The 25111-nt window shown below is 38.5% G+C and overlaps 1 pseudogene; it reads left to right on the plus strand.

Moving 5' to 3' along the window:
* Positions 1-9012: 9012 nt before the first annotated feature.
* LOC118575433 lies at positions 9013-12641 on the plus strand (annotated as a pseudogene).
* Positions 12642-25111: the final 12470 nt, after the last annotated feature.

Raw genomic sequence — 25111 nt, forward strand, 5'->3', positions numbered from 1 at the left:
GGCAAGTAGTGGGGAGAAATTACAGTTAAGATATTCTCTTCTATGGAATAATGTACATGGTTTGAGAGACAGATATTTATCAGACTGTGATTACTCCAAACCAAAAAGGAGGCACAAAAAACATTCTGAAGGAAACCATGATCATGCCTAATAGCAACTTTGAAATCTTCAAAAGGATCACAGGATCCCACAATGATGATTATACATGGACTGTGTTAAAGCCATTAAGTGGATTAACATTATCCAAAGATCGGCTTTGGACTACAAACTGCTCAGAACAATTTTGAGATGGCTAGCTGAGATGATCCAGAGTCACAGACAACTCTAGCAAGAACTTGAGACAGGATGTACACTTTTGAATTATGTAGAGACTAGATAACAAATGATACTGTTACCACTCCGAGGACTTGACAAGTAATCCAAACATTTTATTTCATGATCCCCTAAAAATGTCTTTGCCCTCAGAAAGCAGGAAGTAATTTTAAGAAAATTATGCCCATATTCCCAAGAGGTGGAGCTTGTAGTTTTTGTGTGTTCAGTGGTTTATGGATAATTATCATTGTTTAGGATGGTTGGATACAAGTTTATTGTTAATAGTCAGAAAAAAAGTTAAATAAAGTATATTAGTTTGAGGGTTCTTGCTTTCTTTAAAAAAGAGAAGAAAAAGAAAAAGAGGATATAAAAAGTGTAGATTATTGAATGTACTCTAAAAAAAGAAAAAAGGAAGATATAGAAATGATAAGACAAAAGGTAGACTTTTGAGTCTACTCTGGAAAGAAAAAAGAGAGACTATGGATATGATAAGATAAAAGGTAGATTAATGAAACTACTTCTAAAAAGGTACTATTTATTTTAAAAAGGTAAGTAGTGAATTTTTTTTCAAGACAGGGTTTCACTGAGTAGCTTTACACCTTTCCTGGAACTCACTTGGTAGCACAGGCTGGCCTTGAACTCATAGAGATCTGCCTGTTTCTGCCTCCCCAGTGCTGGGATTAAAGGCATATGCCAGAAACTCCCAGTGCAAATTTTTGTCTGAAAATGTCAAACATTAATGGAGTAGACATTGTTAAGGGATATGGAGCAAGAGGAACTCTCCTCCACTGCTGGTGGGAATGCAACCGTGGACAGACACTTTGGAAATCAATATGGTGCTTCCTTAGAAAATTGGGAATTAATATCCCCCAACACTCAACTATACAACTCTTGGGCATATACCTAAGGAATGCTCAATCATACAACAAGGGTATTTGCTTAGTTATGTTCATATCAGCATTGTTTGTAATAGCCAGAACCTGGAAACAACCTAGATGCCCTTCAACTGAAGAATGGATGAAGAAAATATGGTACATATACACAATGGAGTACTACTCAGCAGAGAAAGACAGTGACATCATGAGGTTTACAGGCAAATGTATGTATCTAGAAAAATTCATCCTGAGTATGGTACCCCAGACTCAGAAAGACAAACATGGTATGTGCTCACTCATAGGAGGATACTAGATGTAAAACAAAGATGACTAGACAGCTACTAACAACTCCAGGGAGGCTACCTAAAAAACTGGACCCTAAGAAAGACACAGGGACTGCCCAATGACAGAGAAATGGATGAGATCTACATGAACAACCTAGATGTGAGTGGGGGTAATGAAGGGCAAGATTTGAGGGAAAGAAAGCTTAGGGGAGCAGGAGATCCCAGCTGGATCAAGAACACAAAGGGAGAACAAGGAATAACAGACCATGATAAATGAAGACCACATGAGAATAGGAAGAACCAAAGTACTAGAGAGGTCCTCAGAAATCTACAATGATACCTCCACTGTAGACTCCTGGCAATAGTCAAGAGAAAGCCTGATCTGACCTAGTCTGTTGATCAAATGGACAAACATCCTAACTGTCATGCTAGAACTCTCATCCAATAACTTATGGAAGTGGATGCAGAGAACCTCGGTGAGGCCCCATGTGGAGCTCTAGGAGTCCAATTGGCAAGAAAGAGGAGGGATTGTAAGAGTGTGAATTGTTGAGACCAAGACTGGAAAAAACACAGGGACAAATAGCCAAACTAATGGAAACACGTGAATTATGAACCAAAAGCTGAGGAGCCCCCAACTGGATCAGGCCCTCTGGATAAGTGAGACAATTGAACAGTTTGGGAGGCACCCATGCAGTAGGACCCAGGCCTGTCCTTAGTGCATGAGCTGGCTGTTTGGAACCTGGGGCATATGCAGGACACTATGCTCAGTCTGGAAGGAGGGGACTGGACCTTCCTGTACTGAATCCACCAGGTTGAGCTGAATCCCCAGGGGAGTCTTTGCCCTGGAGGAAATGGGAATGGAGGGAAGGGTGGAAGGCGGGGGCAGGGGGAGGAGGAGGTTGGACAGGGGAACCCATGGCTAATATGTAAAACTAAAACACAAATATAATAAAAAATAAGAAAATGCTGAGTGTTCAGCCTTAGATGGTACATTTATATCACCTACCTGAGGCCCAGGGAACATGGTGGAAGCAGGGGTAGAAAGATTATAAGAGTCAGAAGATAGTGGAGAGTGATGTGAAATTCTATCTTCTGGATACAACATGACTATTACAATTATGAGCACACAACAGCTGTGATCACTTGCCCAAGGCTTGTATGAGAGAGAGGGAGAGGGAGAGAGGGTGGGAGAGAAAGGGAAAGAGAGAGAAAGAAGAACAGAAGTGTGAGAGAATGGGGGAAGAGAGAAGGAGAGTGGGAGAAGAGGGGAGGGAGAGGAAGGGGAGAGACGGGGAGAGGGAGAGACTAGATAGGAAAATGTAGTCACCAGTTGTCAGAGGGAGAATCAGATAAGGTAGTTAAGAGGGAAATATAAACAAAATACATTGTACACAAGTAAAAAAATATCAAAAATAAAACTTAAAAATGCTCCCAAATTTTAAAAAAGTTAATGTAATTCTCGACTATTTATATTATATATACTTATTGGATATAGATTTTATGTATTAGTTATAATTTTTTATTTAAAAAGAGGTAATTGTGATGATATTTTTCCCAATATATGGTCCAATATATATAATTTACCATGTTGATATCATTCCAAATTCTAAATGCACACTGCATATTCTAACTTTTGTCCTATATATTAACGAAGCTGTATGTGCCAAGTCTGTGGTATGAAATTAAGCATCACCTAGGCAGTTTCAACTTCCACAAAATATGGTTGTTCTTCAGTTTCTGTGCCTGAGAAACAGGATTAATTCACTGTTTAATAAGTGAAATATTTAAGGATAAATCATATTTTAGACTACACATATATGTATAATATTTTCTAAATATTTCCATAAATAGATTTTAATTGTAAAACTTTTCAAACAAATAACAAGGAAGGCAAATTATGTCTCCATTGTAATACAATGTAATAAAAAGGGTATGTATATGAAAAAAGCCAAGTACAGCAAGTGGAATATTCCTTTATATTGTCTTAAGATATATTACTGTGAGTGACTTAATAAAGAAGCTAACTGGTTTATAGCTAGGTAGGATAAGGTTAGGCCAGAGAACCAGACAAAGGTTTCTGGGAAAAAGGCAGGAGTCCCAGAATTGTGAAGAGACTAAGAGAGAAGGAGGTGAACTTGCAATACTGAGAAAAGGAACCAATCCACATGGCAGAGAAAAGATATGTAATATGGGTAAATTTAAAATGTATGAGTTAGCTAGTAATAAGACTGAGTTATTGACTGTACATTTATAATTATTAATAATTTTCTTGGTGGTTATTTGGGAAAATCAGATAAAAATATAGAGCTACCAATGGCAATCGTACATGGGGCCAAAATTTCTATGTAAGACCTAAAATAATCTTTAAAAAAGATTTGAAGCACCCTGAAAAATGGAGCAAACAGTGACTTCATTATAACTGGATATCCTTAGCTAAGCTATTGCTAGTTGAAAACAGAGAAATGGCTCCTTTAATAGCTGGCTTCTAGGTTAAGTGCTAGGTATTTAGAGGGGCATGGCTCTTTTAAGAGGCACTCTCACTGTCGTCCAGGTTGTTCATGTAGATCTCACCCATTTCTCTGTCATTGGGTGATCCTTGGGTCTTTCCTAGGGTCCCATTTTCTAGGTAGCCTCCCTGGAGTTGTGTAGCAGTCAGTGGGAGTAATGAACGGCAAGATTTGAGGGAAAGAAAGCTTAGGGGACCAGGAGATCCCAGCTGGATCAAGAACAGAAAGGGAGAGTGAGGAAAAACAGACCATGATAAATGAAGACCACATGAGAACAGGAATAGGCAGAGTGCTGGAGAGGTCCCAAAAAATCCACAATGATACATCCTCTGTAGACTGCTGGCAATGGTCGAGAGAAAGCCTGATCTGACCTAGTCCAGTGATCAGATGGCTAAACACCCTAACTGTTGTGCTGGAACTCTCATCCAATAACTGATGGAAGTGGATGCAGAGATCCTCAGCCAGGCCCCAGGTGGAGCTCCAGGTGTTCAACTGTTGAAAAAGAGGAAGGTCTGCAAGAGCATGAATTGTTGAATCCAAGATTGCAAAAAGCACAGGGACAAATAGCCAAATGAATGGAGGCACATGAATTATGAACCAAAGACTGTGGAGCCCCCAGCTGGATCAGGCCCTCTGGATAAGTGAGACAATTGAATAGCTTGATCTGCTTGGGCGGCACCCAGTCTGTGAGACCAGGATCTGTCCTTAGTGCATGAACTGGCTGTTTGAAATCTTGGGCTTACAGAAGGACACTTTGCTCAGTCTGGAAGGAGGTGACCGGACCTGCCTGTACTGAATCCACCAAGTTTAAATGAATCCCCAGGGGTGCCTTGATCCTGGAGGACATGGGAATGGAGGGGAGGGGTTGGAGGGAGGGTGGGGGTGGGAGGGGGGAGGACAGGGGAACTCATGGCTGATGTCTAAAATTTAAAACACATAATAATAAAGAAAATAAAAAATAAAAACAAAAACAAAAACAAAAAAGGGGCACTCTGACCAAACACTTATCTATGGGGTTTATTTATTTATTTTGTATTATTTTATTTATGTAAAATTTTATTGTTTTGTCATGTATTTTTTGCACTTCTTTTTATTTTACATATCAACCACATTTTCCCCTCTCTCCTTGCTTCTGTTACCTACACATAGCTCTCTACAAAATCTCCATCCTTCTTCCCTCTCCTTTCAGATTGGGTAAAGTTTCTCTTGGGAATCAACAAAGCATAGCATACCAAGTTGAGGCAGTACCAAGCTCCTTCCCCTGCATCAAGATTGAACAAGGCATCCTATAGTAGAGAATAGTTGCTAAGAGCCAGCTCAAGTATTAGGGACTGGTCATGATCCCAATGCTAGTGGCTCCACAAAAGACCAAGCTACAAAACTGTCACCTAGATGCAGAAGGCTTACCTAGGTCAGTCACAGGCCAGATCCCGATCTGTCCCTCCAGAGCCCATGAGCTCCCACCAGCTCAGCTCATCTGCCTAGGTATCAAAATGCAAAATATTGCCAAAAATTTGGAGTACATGTTTAAGAAGAGAATCTTAAATGGCCCAGATGCATTTTCAAAAGTGTTAAACACATTTAGCTATCAGGGAAATGAAAGTCAAAAAGCTTCTAAGATACCATCTTATATCTGTCAAAATGGCAAAGATCAAAAAAACTAATGACAGCATATGTTGAAAAGCCTTTATATTAAATGGTGTTTATAATCAGTGGTCAATATGCTACCCACTGTCAGCATGGATTCAACTTCCCAGAGCTTCAGTCAATATATACACTAGAGCCCTGTTAAACTGCAACTATCGTAGGAGTTCAGCATATGTCTCATGAGATAAAATACAATACAGATGTTCACTAAAGAAAGAGCCAGACAGAAAAAAATATCTAGAGAGTTTAGTGTGTGTTCAAAAATATTCACATAGTAAAGTCTCTGCTGTTCTTTTGTAATCCACACATACATCATACAAGAAAAATGCTGTGAATCCTCATGTATATAAACCACAGAATGTGGTAAAATAAATTAGATTATTGTTGCTCTGAAAAAGGAGGTCCTTTTAACAATTTTTTACACTATTAGGATGTTAGAAACAATCCTTTAAGCCATTGAGACTGCTTTTATGTCCACTTATAATCATACTGCTTTATTAAGGTAAAATTGCAGCTAACAAGACTAAAAAAAAAAAAAAAAACACCATCAACTTGATGATTTCACCAGAGCCTTCAAATGTCATAATTTACCAACATTTAGCCCTTCATAGAGTCACAGTGTTTTGTGACTCCAAGTTATGTCTAAAACTTTCACACTAACTTTTTTCAAAAATGCAGATATATATCAGTGCCAGGAACACAAAGTCTGCCCACTATAATAACCTAGCATATTTTACATGGCCAGCGAGATAGTAGATCCAGAAAGAGAACCTTCATCTGCAAGTTTTCTGAAGTATATAATTTCAGACTGTCTTCTAAATATTTATCCTTATACACAAGGCAACATTGACTGTGATTGTCAGATAAAAAGCATATTTTACATTAGTATTACACAATTCCACAATGGCTCAAATGGTAATGAACATATAATGTTTTGTCCCAGATCATCTGATCAATCCAGAAAACTCACCATGATTCTTATAATGAGAAAATATTGAGTGCAATTTCTGACACAGTTCATATTAAAAGGAAAAGGACATCTGTTGTGAAGACAGTGTCTTCTAAGAAAAATAGGGAATTAAAAAACTCAAATATTAGAAAATTAAAGCACCAACAAAAGCAGAGAAACAACCAAAATGGTTAGCACAATGAAGTGAGAAATTGTAATGCCAACACAGATGGGAAACTATAATCCTCACACATTGCAGATAATCCATGGATAAATATTGAATGATAAGACTGAAAATATCCATTTATACTGTACAGTACCATTGACAGGCCTTTCAACTCCAAAAAGTCAATACTAACATGGCTACACATTATCACCACATTATGTACACATTGTTAGTTCGTTATGTATACATTTGTATATGTACAAAAGGGTGAAATATTAAAAACAGTGGTACTTATTTTGAAAATTTACAGTACAGATATTAAATTGAATCAAGAAGCAAAAAGAGATGCATGTTTACCCATGTTTATAATTCTAAACTTTTTCTAAGATAGTGTAAACAAGCATATGTATCCGTGTGTGTGCAAAGTCATACATATACACATACACAACTTACATAAATATTTTAAATAAATTGAAGTGCACTGTAGCTAGAGTTTTTTGTTTTTTTGTTTGTTTGTTTGTTTGTTTGTTTGTTTGTAGCTAGAGTTTTTTTGCCTGGCCCACAGTCAGGACAAATTTCTCTTACCTGCCAGTCCCACAGCCGCTCAGACCCAATCAAGTAAACACAGAGACTTAGATTACTTATAAACTGTATGGCCATGGAAGGCTTCTTGTTATCTACTTCTTCTATCTTAAATTAACCCATTTTTATTAATCTACAAGTTGCCACATGGCTCGTGGCTTACTGGTACCTTATATCTTGCTTGTCATCGTGGTGGCTGGCAGTGTCTCTCCACCTCAGCCTTCCATTTTCCAGAATTATCTTTTTTATTTGTCCTGCCTATTCTTCCTGCCTGGCTACTGGTCAATCAGTGTTTTATTTCCTAATCAATAAGAGCAAAACATTTGGCATACAGGACATCCCACAGCACTTCCTCTTTTCTTTTCTTTTTAAAGGAATGTTTTAACTTTCACATAGTAAAATTACAGATAACAAAACAATTATCAAGCAATAATTATAGTATAATATCTAGTCTAGTTACAATAACTAGTCTATTTACCAAAATTAAAGAAGATATCCTATATATCTTCTATTTGTGAGTCTAAGTTTATATATCTAACTTATCTTTTATCATAACTGAGGATATTACAACTATTTAGTCTTCAATTACATCAAAGATTTCAGAAGGATATAATACTACCTGAGAAATGGGAGAAGGATGCAAGCAACTTTTGGGATTCTTGTAAGAGTAGACACTATACCAATGTAAAACATTTTTAAACAAGTTGCTCTTTAAAAGTAGGTTTAATAATCTACCCTTTCATCCTATCATTATCTATATGATCACCCTTTTTTCTTTAGAAACATATTCTATTTATAATCAACCGGTTTTAAATAAAAATATTGGTTTTTCTCTGTCCCACACCAGAGGGCTCTTATGATTTGGGACACAAGAATCTCTTAAACTTTTTTTTTTTTAGCAATATGTTTGGGTTTAGAGAAGGAGAGAGGCAATTTTCTAAAGCCAACTTGGTATATTTGGGAATTTGCGTGTAGCTCCTATTACTACTTCCTACTAGAGGGGTCCACTTTATCTTATGGGGATACAAAGAAAATTTTAGTATTATGGAGTAGTCCATGATGGTGTATTGTCTGAGCCAGTTACCTTGAATCCATTCTGGATGTTGAATCATTTGGGCCATAGTGTAATTGGACACCTTTCAGGGGGTCTTGGCTGGTCAAAACTGATGTATCTTAATCTGGAACAAATCCATAGTCTCTTGCTTTTTGTGGAAACAAATGCAGAGCCTCCTTTCCAAAGCAATATATCCTTACATCCAAATTTTGAAGTCAAGTTATCTTTAATATATACATATTGGCTTAAATCAACAGCTTTTACAGTCAAAGGTTTTTCTGCAGTTAAGAATATCAAAGACAACATAATCCAGATTCTCTGTGTGATATCTGTCATGACATGGCAAATTTTTATACTAACTTTATTGTCTCTTTAAAGACTTTATTTTTAAGAACTAATTATATATATATATATCTGTATATATCACCTTTGTTATATGTAGTTTTACAATGTGAAAGTTAAAACCTCCCTTAAAAAAAAAGAAAAAGAGAAGTGTTGTGGGATGTTCTGTATGTCAAATGTGTTGCTCTGATTGGTTAAGAAATAAAACACTGATTGGCCAGTAGCCAGACAGGAAGTATACATGGGGCAAGCAGAGAAGAGAATTCTGGGAAATAGAAGGCTGAGGAGATAGACATGGCCAGCTGCTGCTGTGACAAGGAAGATGTAAGGTACTGGTAAGCCAAAAGAAACTTGGCCAAGTATTGATCAATAGAATTGGGTTAATTTAAGATAGAATAACTAGATAACAAGAAGCCTGCTGTGGCCATACAGTTTATAAGTAAAATGAGCATGTGAGTAATTATTTTATAAGTGGGCTGTGGGACTTTGGGGGCTTGACAAGAGCTGGAGAGAAAAACGCCAGCTACAAGGGTGTATCTTCTGAGCCAGTTGCCTTGAAACCATTCTGGATGTTGGATCATCTGGGACATGGTGTCATTGGAGACCTTTCAGGTAGTCTTGGTTGGTCAAACCTGATGTATTTTAATCTGGAACAAACCTATAGCCTTTTGTTTTCTGTGGAAAAAAAATCAGAACAGAAAACAAAAGCAGAGCCTTCTTCCAAAGAAATATATATTTACATCTAAATTTTGAAGACAATTTATCTTTAAAATATATGTATTGGGGCAACCCCATGGTATTTTATAACATTTGTGGCAATTATAAAGGGTGATGTATCTCTGATTTCCTTCTCAGCCTTTTTGTCTATTGTATATAGGAGGGCTACTGATTTTTTTGAGTTGATCTTGTATCCTGCTGTGTTGCTGAAGGAGTTTATAAGCTGTATCAGTTACATAGTTGAATTTTTGGGGTCACTCATGTATACTATCATGTCATCTGCAAATAAAGAAAGATTGACTTCTTCTTTTCCAATTTGTATGCCCTTAATCTCCTTATGTTGTCTTATTGCTATGGCTAGAACTTCAAGTAGTACTATATTGAATAAGTATGGGGAGAGGGAACAGCCTTGCCTTGTTCCTGATTTTAGTGGTATTGCTTTGAGTTTCTCTTCATTTAATTTGAGGTTGTCTGTTGGCTTGCTGTAAATTGCCTTTATTATGTTTAGGTATGTTCCCTGTATATTCCTGATTGCTACAAGATCTTTATCATGAAGGGGTGTTGGATTTTGTCAAATGCTTTTTCTGTGTCTAGTGAGATGATCATGTGTTTTTTTTTTTCTTTGAGTTTGTTTATATGGTGTATTACATTGATGGACTTTTGTATGTTGAACCACCCTTGTATCCCTGGGATGAAGCCTACTTGATCATGGTGGATAATTGTTTTGATGTGTTCTTGGAGTCTGTTTACCAGTATTTTATTGAGTATTTCTGCATCAGTGTTCATGAGGGAGATCAGTCTGTAGTTATCTTTCTAACTAAGCATGTGAAATACCTATATGACAAGAAATTTAAGTCCTTGAAAAAAGAAATTGAAGAAGATGTCAGAAAATGGAAAGATCTCCCATGCTCATGGATATGCAGGATTAACATAGTAGAAATGGTGATCTTACCAAAAGCAATCTACAGATCCATCAAATTACCAACACATTTCTTCACAGATCTGGAAAGAGTAATACTCAACTTTATATGGAAAAAAAAAAAATCATAGGATAGCCAAAAGAATCCTGTACAATAAAACAACCTCTGGCGGCATCACGATCCTGACCTCAAGCTCTATTGAGCTACAGTAATAAAAACAGCTTGGTACTGGCATAAAAACTGACATGTGGACCCATGGAACCAAACTGAAGACCCTGACATTAACCCACACACCTATGAACATATAATTTTTGACAAAGAAGCCAAAAATGTACAATGGAAAAAAGAAAGCATCTTCAACAAATGGTGCTGGCATAACTGGATGTCAATGTGTAGAAGGCTGCAAATAGATCCATATCTGTCACCATGCACAAAACTTATGTCCAAGTGGATCAAAGACCTCAACATATATCCAGTTAGTCTGAACCTGATAGAAGAGAAAGTAAGAAGTAGTCTTGAACGCATTGGCACCAGAGATCACTTTCTAAATATAACACCAGTAGCACAGACACTGAGAGAAACAATAAATCAATGGGATCTGTTGAAACTGAGAAGCTTTTGTAGAGCAAGGGACACAGTCAACAAGACAAAGCAACAGCCTACAGTCTGGAAAAAGGCCTTCACCAACCCCTCATCTGACAGAGGGCTGATATCCAGAATATATAAAGAACTCCAGAAATTAGAAATCAAAATGCCCAACAGTCCAATAAAGAAATGGGCTATAGAACTAAACAGAGAATTCTCAACAGAAGAAGCTCAAATGGCTGAAAGACATTTAAGGAATTGCTTAGCATCCTGAATTATCTGGGAAGTACAAATCAACACGACTCTGAAATACCACCTTACACCTGTCAGAATAATTAAGATCAAAAACACAGAAGACAGCTTATGCTGGAGAGGATGTGGAGCAAAGGAAACTCTCCTCCACTGCTGGTGGGAATGCAACCTTGTACAGCCAATTTGGAAATCAATATGGTGCTTCCTCAGAAAATTGGGAATCCGTCTCCCACAAGACTCAGCGTCAAGTGTCTGGAACCAAGACCTGGGCCACGGTGAGCCTCAACCTCAATCGCTTCTCCACTTTCAAGTTGGTCAGGGAGGCCTTTGTGCTGGGTGAGGATCAGGCTTCGTGAAGGATGGGGACAAGCCTGGTGTGGTACTGGGGCCCTATGGCCCTCAGTGGCAGGAGAACCCCTACCCTTTCCAGTGCACCATTGATGACCCTACCAAGCCGACCAAGTTCAAGGGCATGAAGAGCTACATCTCTTACAAGCTGGTGCCCATGCACACCCAGGTGCCTGTGCACAGGCGCTATAAGCACTTCGACTGGCTATATGTGTGCCTGGCTGAGAAATTCCCCGTCATCTTGGTGCTCCACCTGCCTGAAAATCAGGAACTTCATCTCCAAGTGCAAGAATGGCCTGATCTGGTGGATGAATCACATGGCCAGCCCCCCAGTGCTGGTGCAGTATGATGTCTTCCAGCATTTCCTGACCTGCCCCAGCAGCACGGACGAGAAGGCCTGGAAACAGGGTAAGCAAAAGGCTGAGAAGGATGAGATAGTGGGCGCTAACTTCTTCCTCACTCTGAGCACAACCCTGCCGCCGCCCTAGATTTGCAGGAGGTGGAGAGTAAGATCAATGGCTCCAAATGCTTCACCAAGTAGATGGACTACAGTGAGTTGCCCCTCAACAACATGGTCAACAAGTTTGCACGCAAGCAGGTGACTGGCTTCAAGAAAGAGTATCAGAAAGTGGGCCAGTCCTTCCGAGGCCTCAGCCAAGACTTTGAGCTGGATCAGCAGGCCTTCTCGGTGGGTCTGAACCAGGCCATCACCTTCACTGGAGATGCCTACGATGTCATAGGCGAACTCTTTGCTGAGCAGCCCAGGAAGGACCTGGACCTGTTCGCACTGTATCAGGGGCACCTGGCTAACTTCCCAGACATCATCCATGTTCAGAAAGGAGCTCTTACCAAAGTTAAGGAGAGTAGGCGACATGTGGAAGAGGGGAAGATGTAAGTCCAAAAAGGTGATGGCATCCAAGACTGATGTAACACAATTTCTTTCTTTTGCCACGTTGGCTGAGATTCATGACTTCCATCAGATTCGAGTGAGAGAATTTAAATCACAGATGCAGCATTTTTTACAACAACAAATAATATTTTTTTTTCCAAAAAGTGACCCAGAAGTTGGAAGAAGCTCTTCACAAATACAACAGCGTCTAGATGCTGGACATGGGACTTTGCAGTTTTTTCCAGTCCAAGGATAATTTTTGTAGCGGAATCAAAAGAGCTATTGCCAACTATAGGTGGTGGTATAAGGATGGTTTTGTGTTCCACTGAAACCCAGATGGACATTTAATTATGTAGGAAAGAAACAGTTAATATGGTTATGTAGCAGAAACAATACCACACTTTTAAACTAAACTATATTATGTATGCCTACACTATCATTGTAAATTTTGGATAATGGTTATACTATTTGCCTGATTGCTTTTTGAAGTATGTGTATATCAGTATATACTTTGTAGATCTCAAAATCCATGAAGAGACTCAAAGAAGCAGGCTGGATAAAAGACTGCTGTGGATGCCTTTTTATTCTCATAGATTGAGATAAATTCAACCTATTCTGTTTACAAACTCCAGCTAGAGCAGGACTTTGTGCCTTTAGACTGGTTGATTTCATTTCTGTCTCACCCCTGTTTAAGCAACCCACTTTTCTGATGGAGAGTGACAGGCCGGCTCATTGGTGAAAAAGTGTTAAAAACCTCCTGTTTCTCAGGGCGGGTGGGAGAATCTGTGGCCATTACTTTGCACAGGAAGCATCCTCCGGTAATGTGCTGGCAGTCAGAGGAGTAAGATGCAATACCATCTTTGGATGTGAAGTCTCATAGGGAGAGAGGCAGTGTCCCATGTCCTCTTACACCTGTTGTAGCATGGCCTCTTGACTCAAGGACCCTGCACACTGGGCATGCGGATTTCAGCAGATGCCCTTAATTCATGGAGAAGGAGGAATCTGATCAGTTGGAGATAAAGTATAGAAACAGTGAGTGACAGACCTCACACTCGCTCTTAATTGTTTGGAGGGCTTCCTTCTATCATTTATTTTTTTAGCTTGAAATTTTCTATTAATGTTCAGCTTTTTGTTTTGTTTTTAAATGGATCTACACTGTTAACTGATGAGACTCCACTGTGATTCACTCGTTTACTTAATCAAAAAGTTTCAGGGATGTCTGTAAATTTCAGTGTTCTATGCGATGAGACTTGTTGGTTGATTTAAGGAGGGACCAGAAATAATTTCTCCTATTCCAGTACTGAAGAAAAAAATACTGACTTATACTGTGTTTTTAAAAACTAAATACTGATAAAGCCTCCCTCAGAACATTTAACCTTAAAAATTATTTTAAATATAGTATTTTATTATTATAAGGGAACTGCAAATGACTGATAAATTAAAAAAATTCAAAAGCAGCTTTGTTAAAAAGGCACAAGGAGATTCTGACTTGAAATGCCTAAATCTCAATTTTAATTTTAGTTGCTGAGCTAAATAATGTGATTCTTGAGTTTACAGATGTAAAAGCTATCACTGAATGTTGAAACACCCATGTCTACTGTCCCTGTGAACTACAGTAAATGCTACCCTGGAATCCCTGGTACTGAAATGTGGACATGGGGTACAGAGGCCAATCTCCAAAGAGTGAGCCATTGACATGAAAGGGTCAGCTTACAGAAAGGTCAAGAAAGGAAAGGCCACTGGGATAATAACTCAACAGTGCATTTATTCTCTACAAAGTAATCACATATGGTTTGAGTTATTAAGAACATATTATGATAATTTTAATCTCTGGACAAATTCTTATGCTTCAGAACTTAGAGCCGGACTTGGCATCAAGTGGCGTTATCTTTACTACAGGTGCATGGGGGGTGTTGCCAAAAGCTGTGTTCTCTTACAAAACAACTTTCTCTTGTTGATTGCAAAGTACAGTTAGATAAAGAAAGCCCATATGTATTTAAAAATTAATTTTATTGCAGAAGTTTGGAGGTTATAACGATAGCATTTAATTTAAGTTTGAGCTGGTACTGGACAAGCAAGTTCTCTGCTTTTCAAATGATTTGAAAGTCACATATATTTGCCTTTCTGTTTTAATGGTTTGATTTTTTTAAAGTAAATTACTAAACTTGTGCAATAGTAGCAAGGAAATTACCTGAGTTGTCTTGTATGGTTGCGCTTTAGTCAGGGTAGACATAGCTTAAATGATAAAAGCTAAAGATTAAAGGAAGCATAAGTTCATGCTGCCTCCTTCTAAGAGAACTTTTGTCTGTCCTAACCACTGACTCATGGGACTTTAAATGGATTCTGTGGTTAAAGGACAGGAGTTACTAGTGTCCATTTTCATCCAAGATCTTATTCTCTAATGTTCTTGGTCCTATTGAAACATTTCAGTACCTAAAAATACAGCAATGATAATACCCAAGAGAAAAGCTATTATGTGTGTGCTGATCGTCATGATCAATGTGGTACCTTTTTGTTGTTGTTTCTGTTTTGTTTGTTGTTTTTGTTTTTTAAATAAACTATCATGCCCTTTGAGAAAAAAAAAAGAACACAATGTTTCTTATAAAGAAGGTTATTTTTGGCAATTCTAGTTCAAGATTAATTATCACCAAGTTTAGGTTCTATGGGATGTACAGCACATTTTGGCAGGATTACATGGTTGGAAAAATTGTTCATTTCATAAACCAGGAAGATGAGTGAGAAGCTGGGGTCCCACAGCAGGTTTTGAAACAGATCTGAGCCTTCATGATCTAAAGTTCTGCACTGGGGCCTAGGAGAGACTGGGATTGGCAAGACATTTTTGAAACCTGTCTACTCACATTGACACATCTCCAACCAAGTGACACCGCTTAATACGAGGGACCAAGTAATCAACTGTATGATTCTATGGGGCCGTTCTCATTCAGACCAGCACACCCTCTTATGCAATAAGTCACCTTTTCCTTACTTTCGGATTTTGAGGACTCACTGCGGTCTTCCTCTATTGGAGTTGTTCATAGATGCTATGGATCTGGCTGTTAAGTTCCATCTTCTGACTTGGAGGTTTTCAGTCATCATTACTTGTGCTAATATCCAATGCTGTCTTGTATTCTGGTCCTGCTTAGTTACAGCCAAAGGAAGCTGGGAGAAGTGGTGTGAGCTCCTTCTCAGCACAGCACTCAATCCTTTAATGGATGGTGTCCTCACCAGTCTCCCTTGTTGACTGAATTGAGACTGGCCCTGGAACATAGAGATATAAGGATGGAAGAATCCCCAGGCAGAAGAGTCCTAAATGCTCAAAGTGCCCTCTGTATAGAGAATGCTCTCAGGCTATCAGGAAACCCTGGTTTCAGATTTAAGGAAATAAACATTACTCACATGTGAGCTGTTGTAGGTGAGGGCTTTTGTTGACTTTAATTAGCTACACAACGTATGTCTAAAATATAAGGCAAATATACCACTAAAATATAAACATAAATACTAAATGTACCTCTGGAGGAATATTTTTTAGCTAAAGTTTTCAATTTGCATATACTAAAAATGTTTCATTTTAAAGAAACAAAATATAGTAGTGAGAAGACAGAAGAAAAGTCATTATACATACAGAAAAAAGGTCTAATGGAAGAGGGGTAATGGCTAATAATGCTTTATTTGCACTTAACACCCTTGCAACATTTTCTTTGACACACTCATTACAAATGCATGAAATTATAACATCTTGTTTTCCTTACTGTTTTGATATCATGTATTTTTTATGCCATTTTATTCCAAAATGCTGTGTAACAGGTCAGAGATGTGAGAGCTTTTTTCAAGGTGGAAAAATATTAATATTGAAAAATGTATCTTGCTCAAACTTTTTAAGGAACTGGAAGATGTTGGGCTTATTTGGAATGAATGGTTGTTGGATGAAATGCTCCTCAGAAGCTATGGTTTCTTCTGTGACTGTGTGCTACTTACATCCAGCTGCATGGTGGAGGGCTCCTTAAAATATTCAAGGATGGTATCATTCAATGTGAATTGCAAATGAGGATGCCCAGCTAATGTTGTCCTTTGAGTTGAGATTGGTGTTAATAGTCCCCAAATCATTTCTAGACCCTGTAGATAATTTGAAAATGCACCTTTTAACATTTGCCAGAGATCACTTATTTAAACATTTGCAGTCATGTTGGGTTCATGAAATATATTGCCACATTTAAGCTCCATTCCAATTGGGATTTATGTGGTTAGATATGGTTTATTTTCTGCCTAACAAATTCTGTATATTTTACTCTGAACTTACTGATAAAATCAACAGTCTTAAAATGACTTTGGGAACCATAGTATACTTTTCTCTAATTAAGTCATCAGTCAAACAGTGATAGAAACTTAAAGACGTTTACATTTAAATTTTTAATTTCAATTTTCTGCCATTGAAGATCAAACAAAAGGCATGCATGTGGTTGACACATAATCTTAGCACTTAGGATCTGAGGCATAAGGATTATCATGAGTTTGAGGACAATATGTGTCATAGAGTGAATTCTAAGCCAACATAATATAGAATGTGACTTTTCTCAAATGCAAATAAATAAATAAAATAAATTACAAATAAAAGTAGAACATTAATGCTTTTTCTTTGAGTTTTATTTTTTATTGTTGCCCATTTTTGGGGAAAATCAGTTTTGGAGATAAGGAACTATTTGTTCTAAGACTTCTACCTCAACAGTTTTTAGAATCTACAGTGAGTTTTTATTTTTAAGGTCCTATATCCATTCATATTTAGTTATGTTCTATTCCTGGGGCAGGAGATCAGAGAGGAAGTTGCACTTCCACATGTCAGGTTCTCAATGCACTGAAGAGTAAGATACTAGCAATTCTTGGTTCAATTTGAGTATCCCTTACTCTAGACACACTTTGGAACTCCTCTGGTCTTAAGTCCCAGTACATGGCAGCCTTTGACTCTCTGGACTATAGTTTTTATTAATTTAAAATTTTTTATTTTTCTTTCTTTTTATTGAAAATAGATTTCATTTTCTCACACAATATGTCCTAATCACAGTTTTCACTCTCTCCACTCTTCCCATTCCTCTCCATCTCCCCTCCCATCTGGATCCACCTCTTGTCTCTCATTAGAAAACCAACAGGCATCCAGGGAATAATAATAAAATAAAGTGTAATAACATAAACCAAAAACTAACACATTTGAATAGAAAATACACATGAAACAAACAGATGGAAAAGAGTTCAATTAAAGGCACAAGAATCAGATGCAGATGTAGATATCCACTTGTTCTCAAACTCAGGAGTAACACAAAATGCAAAATGGAAGCCTTGTGCACAAAGGTCCTGTGGGGAATAAGAGAGAAAAAAGATTTATAAATAAAGTGAAGTAAAAATATGAAGTAATATAAAGTTCATTTGTTTGTTTGTTTAAGAGGAAAAACACTGACATGACATTATGAGACAAGGAGCCTCTAATGATGAGGTTGAGGTCTTCTTTTGTTGGCTATATATTGCCGGGCATGCCGCCTACACTTAAAAGCAGTGAATTTCCCCAGCGAGAATCTCTTGGATACTGTGGGATATTGCTTTTGTACACTGGTTTAATAAAATGCTGAATGGCCAATAGCCGAGCAGGAAGTAAAGGTGGGGCAAGTAGACAAGGAGAATTCTGGGAAGAGGAAGGCTGAGTCAGGAGTTGCCAGCCAGACACAGAGGAAGCAAAGATGACAAGGCAGAACTGAGAAAAGGTACCAAGACATGTGGCAAAACAAAAATGAGAATTATGGATTAATTTAAGTGTAAGATCCAGTCAGTTACAAATCTGAGCTAATGGCCACACAGTTTGTAATTAATATAAGCCTCTGTGTGTTTACTTGTGTCTGAGTGGCTGCGAACTGGGCGGGACACAGGGAAACTTCCAACTACAATTGGTGCCCAACATGGGACAAGAGTTTCCACCTAAAACCTGAGAGAACTTTCAGAGATTTTAAAATGGAGCTAAAAACAGCTTTATAGTTGTGTCTCAGGCAAGCCATGAGCTACAGCACGGCAGATTCCCACCAAGTTACACAGACATGTCTCCAAGCCTTGCTGTGCACTGTGTGGTAGATTTAGCTTTTGCAAGCACAGACAATAAAAGAAGATGTTTCTGGGCTACATGCTGCTTTGATAAAGGCATAGACCCACTTCCTTCCAGAGTCAGTGGACAGCCTGGCTCCCAGAGCTGGTGGTGAATTATCTCTGCCATGTTGAAAAGCTGAGATGGGTGGAGTCAACAGCCAAGGCTGCAGTACTGAGCACTGCAGTTTAAAGTATAGATTCACAATAAGGCAGATTTAGATGGAATAAGACTTTAAATGGTTTACAGTGTGTAAAAAAATCTATGTAGGCTTGGAAGAGAGAGGAATGAATATAAACAGTTATATAAAAAAGAGGTGGTTTCACAAAATAAAGTCTTTAAAGAGACAGTAAAAGTAATATAAAAAGATAAGCCAGGTGAAGAGGGGAATCACAAACAGAGTCTAGATTATATTGTATTTTGGATTTTTAATTGCAGAGAGACATTTGATTGTAAAAGCTGCTGAGTTAAATCTCTATATATATCTTGATTTCAAAATTTATGTCTAAAGACATGTTGCTTTGGAAAAGAGGTTCTGCTTTTTTTTCCACAGAAGATGAGAACCTGTTGATTGCTTCCAGGCTAATATGGTTTTATCAAGGAAGACCCCACTGAGAGGTATCCAGATGATGATCCAACATCCAGAACAGCTTCAAGGCAACTGGCTCAGAGAATACAGTGTCACAGACTATTCTAGTTAGAAGTTGACCTTAAATCTTAATTTTCTCAGGATCCCCATAAGATTACCAGTACCACCTATGAGCAGGAAGTAGCCTAGAAAACTATGCCCACATTCACAAAAATGGATATTAGATGTTTGTCATTGTTTAGGTTGTTGATTGCAAATTGTTATTGGTCATAGTCAATTTCTTTATAAATAAGAAAGGGGACATGATATAGAAATATAGGATATAATATGATAGAATAACAGAGTAGATTATTGAATCTACTTTTAAAGAGTAAGCACTTGTTTAAAAATATTCTACATTGTTATGGATTTTAGTTTATTCGTACAAATTTAATGTTGTTATACTCTATATGCATATTTCTACTCTTGTTTAAAGTATTTTGTTTGAGCAACTCATTTGAAATTGTAGTATACAGTTGAGAAATACAGATTAGTAATTATTCATCTATGATAATCAAATATATAGTCATGTGAGTTAAGTTTTCTAGGTATACATAGATATACTTCACTTAGGTAGGTAATCTTGAAACACTTTAAAAACCTTCAGAATATGTCATTTTTTATTAAATATTTTAAGAACCTCGACTTTCTGGACATTAAAACCTGTCTGTTTCTGGCTGCAGCAGTCTGCTTCAATAATGAGCATTGAAGAAACTCATTATGGAGTTTGCTTTCTTTGTCATAAAAATTAACAACTGGGCAAAAAAAATGACCTTTGCATTGACTGACTGACTATATATTGTATAAACTGGACATGCAGGATCCATAGGAGGGTAACCACTGAACTTTACAAGGTGAGATGGTTCTTCAGGTTCCTGCTTTGCAGAAGAAACTGCCAAATATTCTACAGGACACATAAAGAAACAACTTAGAAACTCTAGGCCTATAGGCTGAAGAAAGATGCCCCAACATTGCAGAGGAACTTTGGATGACTGTACAGTCAGGCAGCAGTCTCTATCATTTCCAGAATTTTTAGAAGTTGTTTACAATGTGCTTCCTATTTACTTAGGTAATATTATATTCTTCTGAGATCTTTGATGTAGTTGAAGACTAGACAGTTATAATTTTCCTTGGAAATGATAAAAGATAAATTGAATATGAAACTTTAGACCCAAAAATATAGGATAGATGATAGAATATTTTCTTTAATTTTGCCAAATACAAGTAGATTAGATATTGTAACTATAATTCTTGCTTGATAACTGTTCTATTATATGTAATTTTACTATGATGAGTTAAAACCTTTCTTGTTGATTACACAGAAAAGGGGAAATGCTGTGGGATATTGCTTTTGTGTACTGGTTTAATAAAATGCTGATTGGTGAACAGCCAGGCAGGAAGTATAAGCAGGGAAAGCAGATCAGGAGAATTCTGGGAAAAGGAAGGGCTGAATCAGGAGTCACCAGCTAGACACAGAGGAAGCAAGATTGCAAGGCAGAACTGAGAAAAGGTACCAAGCCACATGGCAAAACATAAATAAGAATTAAGGGTTAATTTTAAGTGTAAGAACTTGTCAGTAATAAGTCTGAGCTACTGGTCATAGAGTTCATAATTAATATAAGCCTCTGCGTATTTATTTGGGTCTGAGTGGCTACAGACCAGATGGGATACAGGAAATTCTCTAACTACACTTGAAGAAAACTAAATTTCCCTTTGCAAGTAGTTATCAATTGGAAATAGCTTCTGGGTTATAGATAGGGTTATGTGTCCAAATTTCTTTTCAGGTCTAGGACCCGATTTGGTATAGACTCATGCAGGCCCTGTGCATGCTGCCACAATCCTTGTGAATTTATTTGTACATCAATCTTCTTGATTTAGAGAGCCTGTACTCTTGGTTTTCTTTATCTCCTCTGGGTCCCGCACTCTATCTGCCTCCTCTTTCACAATACCCCCTGAGGTCTAAGGGGAAGGATTTGATATAGACATCTGTTCTAGGCTAAGTATTCTAAGTTCTCTCACTCTCTATATAATTTCTGGCTGTAGGTCTCTGCAGCTAAACCTATTTTCTGCCTGGAGGAAAGTCTTCTTGATGATGACTGAGCAGGTGTCTATGAATATGTCATAGATATCTTTGAATATGCCATAGTCTGAGTATGTGGAATATCCTTAGGAGTTATTTTCTTGCTACATGTTTTGTTTCATTTGGAAAGGTGTTATTTGTTTTCATACTAGATCCCTGGCCTATGTAGTCTCAGGTTCTTGCTTAGCTAAACATTGTCTAGTATGTGTTCTCTATCATGGTATGGGCCTTAAGTCCAATAAGATATTGGTTGTTTTATCTCACAAGATTTGTAGCACTATTGCACGAAGTATATTTTGTAAGCAGGACACCATTGTAGATCAAGGGGTTCATGGCTGTGTTACTGTTTATGTTTCTCCTTTGGTAGAGTACGTCCCAGTACCAAAGATGCTAGACTATAGGTGTGAAGGCTATATGTAGGCACCAGTTTGACGTCTCTATGTTCATGTTCAATGAGTTGTTGGTGTTCTCTTCAACAGCAGAGGTCTTGCTGTCAGTTTGTGGATGACAACCTATTGTTGTGACAATAACCTCAGTTATTTGGAAATTAACAAGAACCTCTTTGTCCAGCAGCTCAATTAGGTGTAACCCAATCCTGCTAATCAAAGCTTCATTTGTTGACAAGAAATGTCCAGTTGTAGCTCTGTCTCCCCAGTATTTGGTGATTTCATGTAGATCATCTGCATATATGTATACATTTTAGGAATCCTTTTCTGTGTCAGATTTCTATACTACACTTCAGATGGCTCTTAATTTTATCTGTTTCTCCATGTATTTCCTCCCTTGTCCTCTTCCCTCCTCCTCTCCATTAGATCCTCCTGTTCCAGTACCTCCTTATCTATCCATAACTGTTGTATTTGCCTTTCCTAGAGAGATCTACCTGTGCCCAGTTCCTTACTCTATAAGAAACCTTTGTGGTTTTATGGATTTATGCTTGGTTATGATTATGATTGCCTTAAAAGCTAATATTTACATATAAGCTAGTATATACCATATTTGTCTTACTAGGTGTGGTATACCTCACTAAAGATGAGGTATTTTTAATGAATATTTTTATTTTATGATTAATTCAATTTTACATATCAGCTGTGATTCCCCTGTCCTCCTTCCTCCCCCTCTCACCCCCTTCCCCCAGTAATACACCTCCCATTCCCATTCCTTCAAGGCAAACTCTCCCCTGGTGAGTCAGCTAAGTCTGGTAGATTCAGTTGAGGCAGGTCCAGTCTCCTTCTCCCTGTACCAGGGCTGAGCAAAGTGTCTTAGCATAGGTCCTAGGTTCCTAGGTGCATTGAGGACAGGTCCCGGTCCTACTGTCTGGGGACCTCCTAAACAGTTCAAGCTCATCAACTGTCTCACTTATCCAGAGGGCCCAGTCTAGTTCCATGGGGCCTCCTCAGCTATTGGTTCACAGTTCATGTATTTCCACTAGTTGTTTTATCCAATCATGGTCTCAATATCTCTTATTCATATAATCTCTCCTCTCTCTCACCAATTGGATTCCTGGAGCTCCACCTGGAGTAGCCTTGGTCATGGTGGCTCTTCATAACAATAAAACAGTATCTAAGACATTCACCAAGGACATCATCCATGCATATAAATACATTGTTATCTGTTGAAATGTGAAAATCATGTGTCAATGATAAACGACTTTATTAATGACCACTTGTAAGAAATATGTGAAACTCTTCCTGAACTAAGGGTCTGGAATTAGAAACTGTCATGTCTGGGTTGTGTGCTTTCAGCTTCCCAGATTGCAGCCATATAGGGCTGCTCTAGTCTTCCTGCAGGTGTCCACTCTGTCCCTTTTTACACATGGCTTCTGGAAATCCTATTGGCTTTCATCTGTTTTATGACATCATTCCCCCTCTCAACCAATTAGCACCAGATAGAGATTTGCAGTTACCACATGTGACCAAATGTGCCTCAGTGCTGAGCATCTTTGATCCTGCACAGATGTGGTATTTTGACTTTGAAACCTAACAATCCACTCTCTCATCCCTTTATCCAGATCCTACTCTTTTTTTGTTCCCATCCCTCTCTCCAGATCCTATTTCTGTTCTGTCCCCATCCCTCTATCCAAATCCTATTTCTGTTTTGTCCCCATCCCTCTATCCAGATCCTACTCCTTCCCCCAATCCCTCTATCCGGATCCTACCCCTCCCCCGTCCCTTTATCCAGATCCTCCTCCCTTTTTGCCCTCATCCCTCTATCCAGATCCTACTCCTGTTTTTGTCCCCATTCCTTTATCTAGATCCTATTTCTGTTTTGTTCCCATCCCTCTCTCCAGATCCTACTCCTGTTTTGTTCCTGACTTGAAGATGTCAGGTAGGAAAAGAAAGTTTAATGTATGTTTAATTGGAGAGTTCACTAAATTGGGAAGATTCAAAACAATGTGAGATAAAGGGGAAAGTGCTGAACAACAGGCTGGTGCCCTAAAGTGGTCTCGGCTCTGACATTTGTTAGGGATGTGATTTGGACAGAATATTTCCTCATCCTCTCACTAAATGTTCCTTCTCCTTCCTTGGTGGGATAACAGGCTTCCAGGGCTCAGAGTTCTCTGAAGTATTGAGTCTTTAGGAGCAAGTCATAGAGAAGAAAATCAGAGTTTCTGGGACTGTTTCAGCTGAAGGTGAGAGAGAGAGAGAGAGAGAGAGAGAGAGAGAGAGCGAGAGCGAGCTGAGTATGAAATGAGGAGAACTAAGGGCCAAGACACTTCCCTCCACACAGTTTTCCACAACAATACTTCACAGTTGGTGCTGGTCAGCATTAGTGGTGAGATATGAGGGGACTTGAGAATATAGCTGGCAGTGTTCCATTAGCAGCTGAGATCAGCTGACCTTTTCTGACTAGGCAGATGCCCCTCCCTCTTCCATGGCTGCACATGTGTCTTCCCTGAAGTAGTGGGGGAGAGGAAAGTCTGATTTCCCTGCTAAAGCAGGACTGTTTGTGACAGTGAATGGTAGGAGCACCTGTGTTCTCTCTGGCACCTGCACACTGGGAAAATGATAGGCCCTTTACGGACACTAAAGGTCCTCGCCCATGTTTAGTGCAGTTCACAGATAGCTGTACAACCCTGGCCCATATGCCACATAAACTCCTAAAGTAACTACTAGTCAGAGCCTGGTACCATTCCCCTGCAATCTCAGCCCTTGGGAGACAGAGGCAGGAGAATCAAGGAGACCATGCCAGTCTCTAGCTGCACAGTGACTTTGGTGATAGCCAGGGTGTTAAAGACCATTCCTGAAGAAATAAAATAAAACCAATGGAGTTTTAAAAATCAGCATTCCCAATGTTTGGAGTCTTCTGTCTAGTTAAAAGAGAACTAGAGAGGAGGAAGAAGCACAGGGTAGGAAGGCTGAAGCTCTTGGAAGAGCAATTTGGGGCTGTTTACCTAAAGACCAGGCCATCTAGACTTGGAGACCGTCAACTAAAAAGAAAAGTACATTGGTGGGGGAGAAAATAGAAGATGGAGGAGAGAGAGCATGGAACATGGAGGTGTTTACCATGATAACACAGGATACATGGGACTGAATGCTCAAGGGAGCCAGAAGACTTCATTGAACAGTAAATTACTCAGGTGATTGAGTAATTTGCTCAACACCGCATAAACAGAGAGGGATTTAGTGAACATATAGTTATACCAGGAAGTAAACTGAGGCTGGGAAAAGGTGTGATTGGAGGGCCAGCTTATCATGAAAGATATCTTTTGTGTTTGTTTGTTTGTTTTCTCTGCTGATTTCTTGAACACTGGTGAAGCTTAACAATTATGAAAATGAACTGGATGGTGGTGGCACATGCCTTTAATCCTAGAAGTTGGGAGACAGAGGCAGGTTGAACTCTATGATTTCGAGTCCAG

The sequence above is a fragment of the Onychomys torridus genome, unplaced genomic scaffold (genome assembly GCF_903995425.1).
Source record: "Onychomys torridus unplaced genomic scaffold, mOncTor1.1, whole genome shotgun sequence".
NCBI classification, from domain to species: domain Eukaryota; kingdom Metazoa; phylum Chordata; class Mammalia; order Rodentia; family Cricetidae; genus Onychomys; species Onychomys torridus.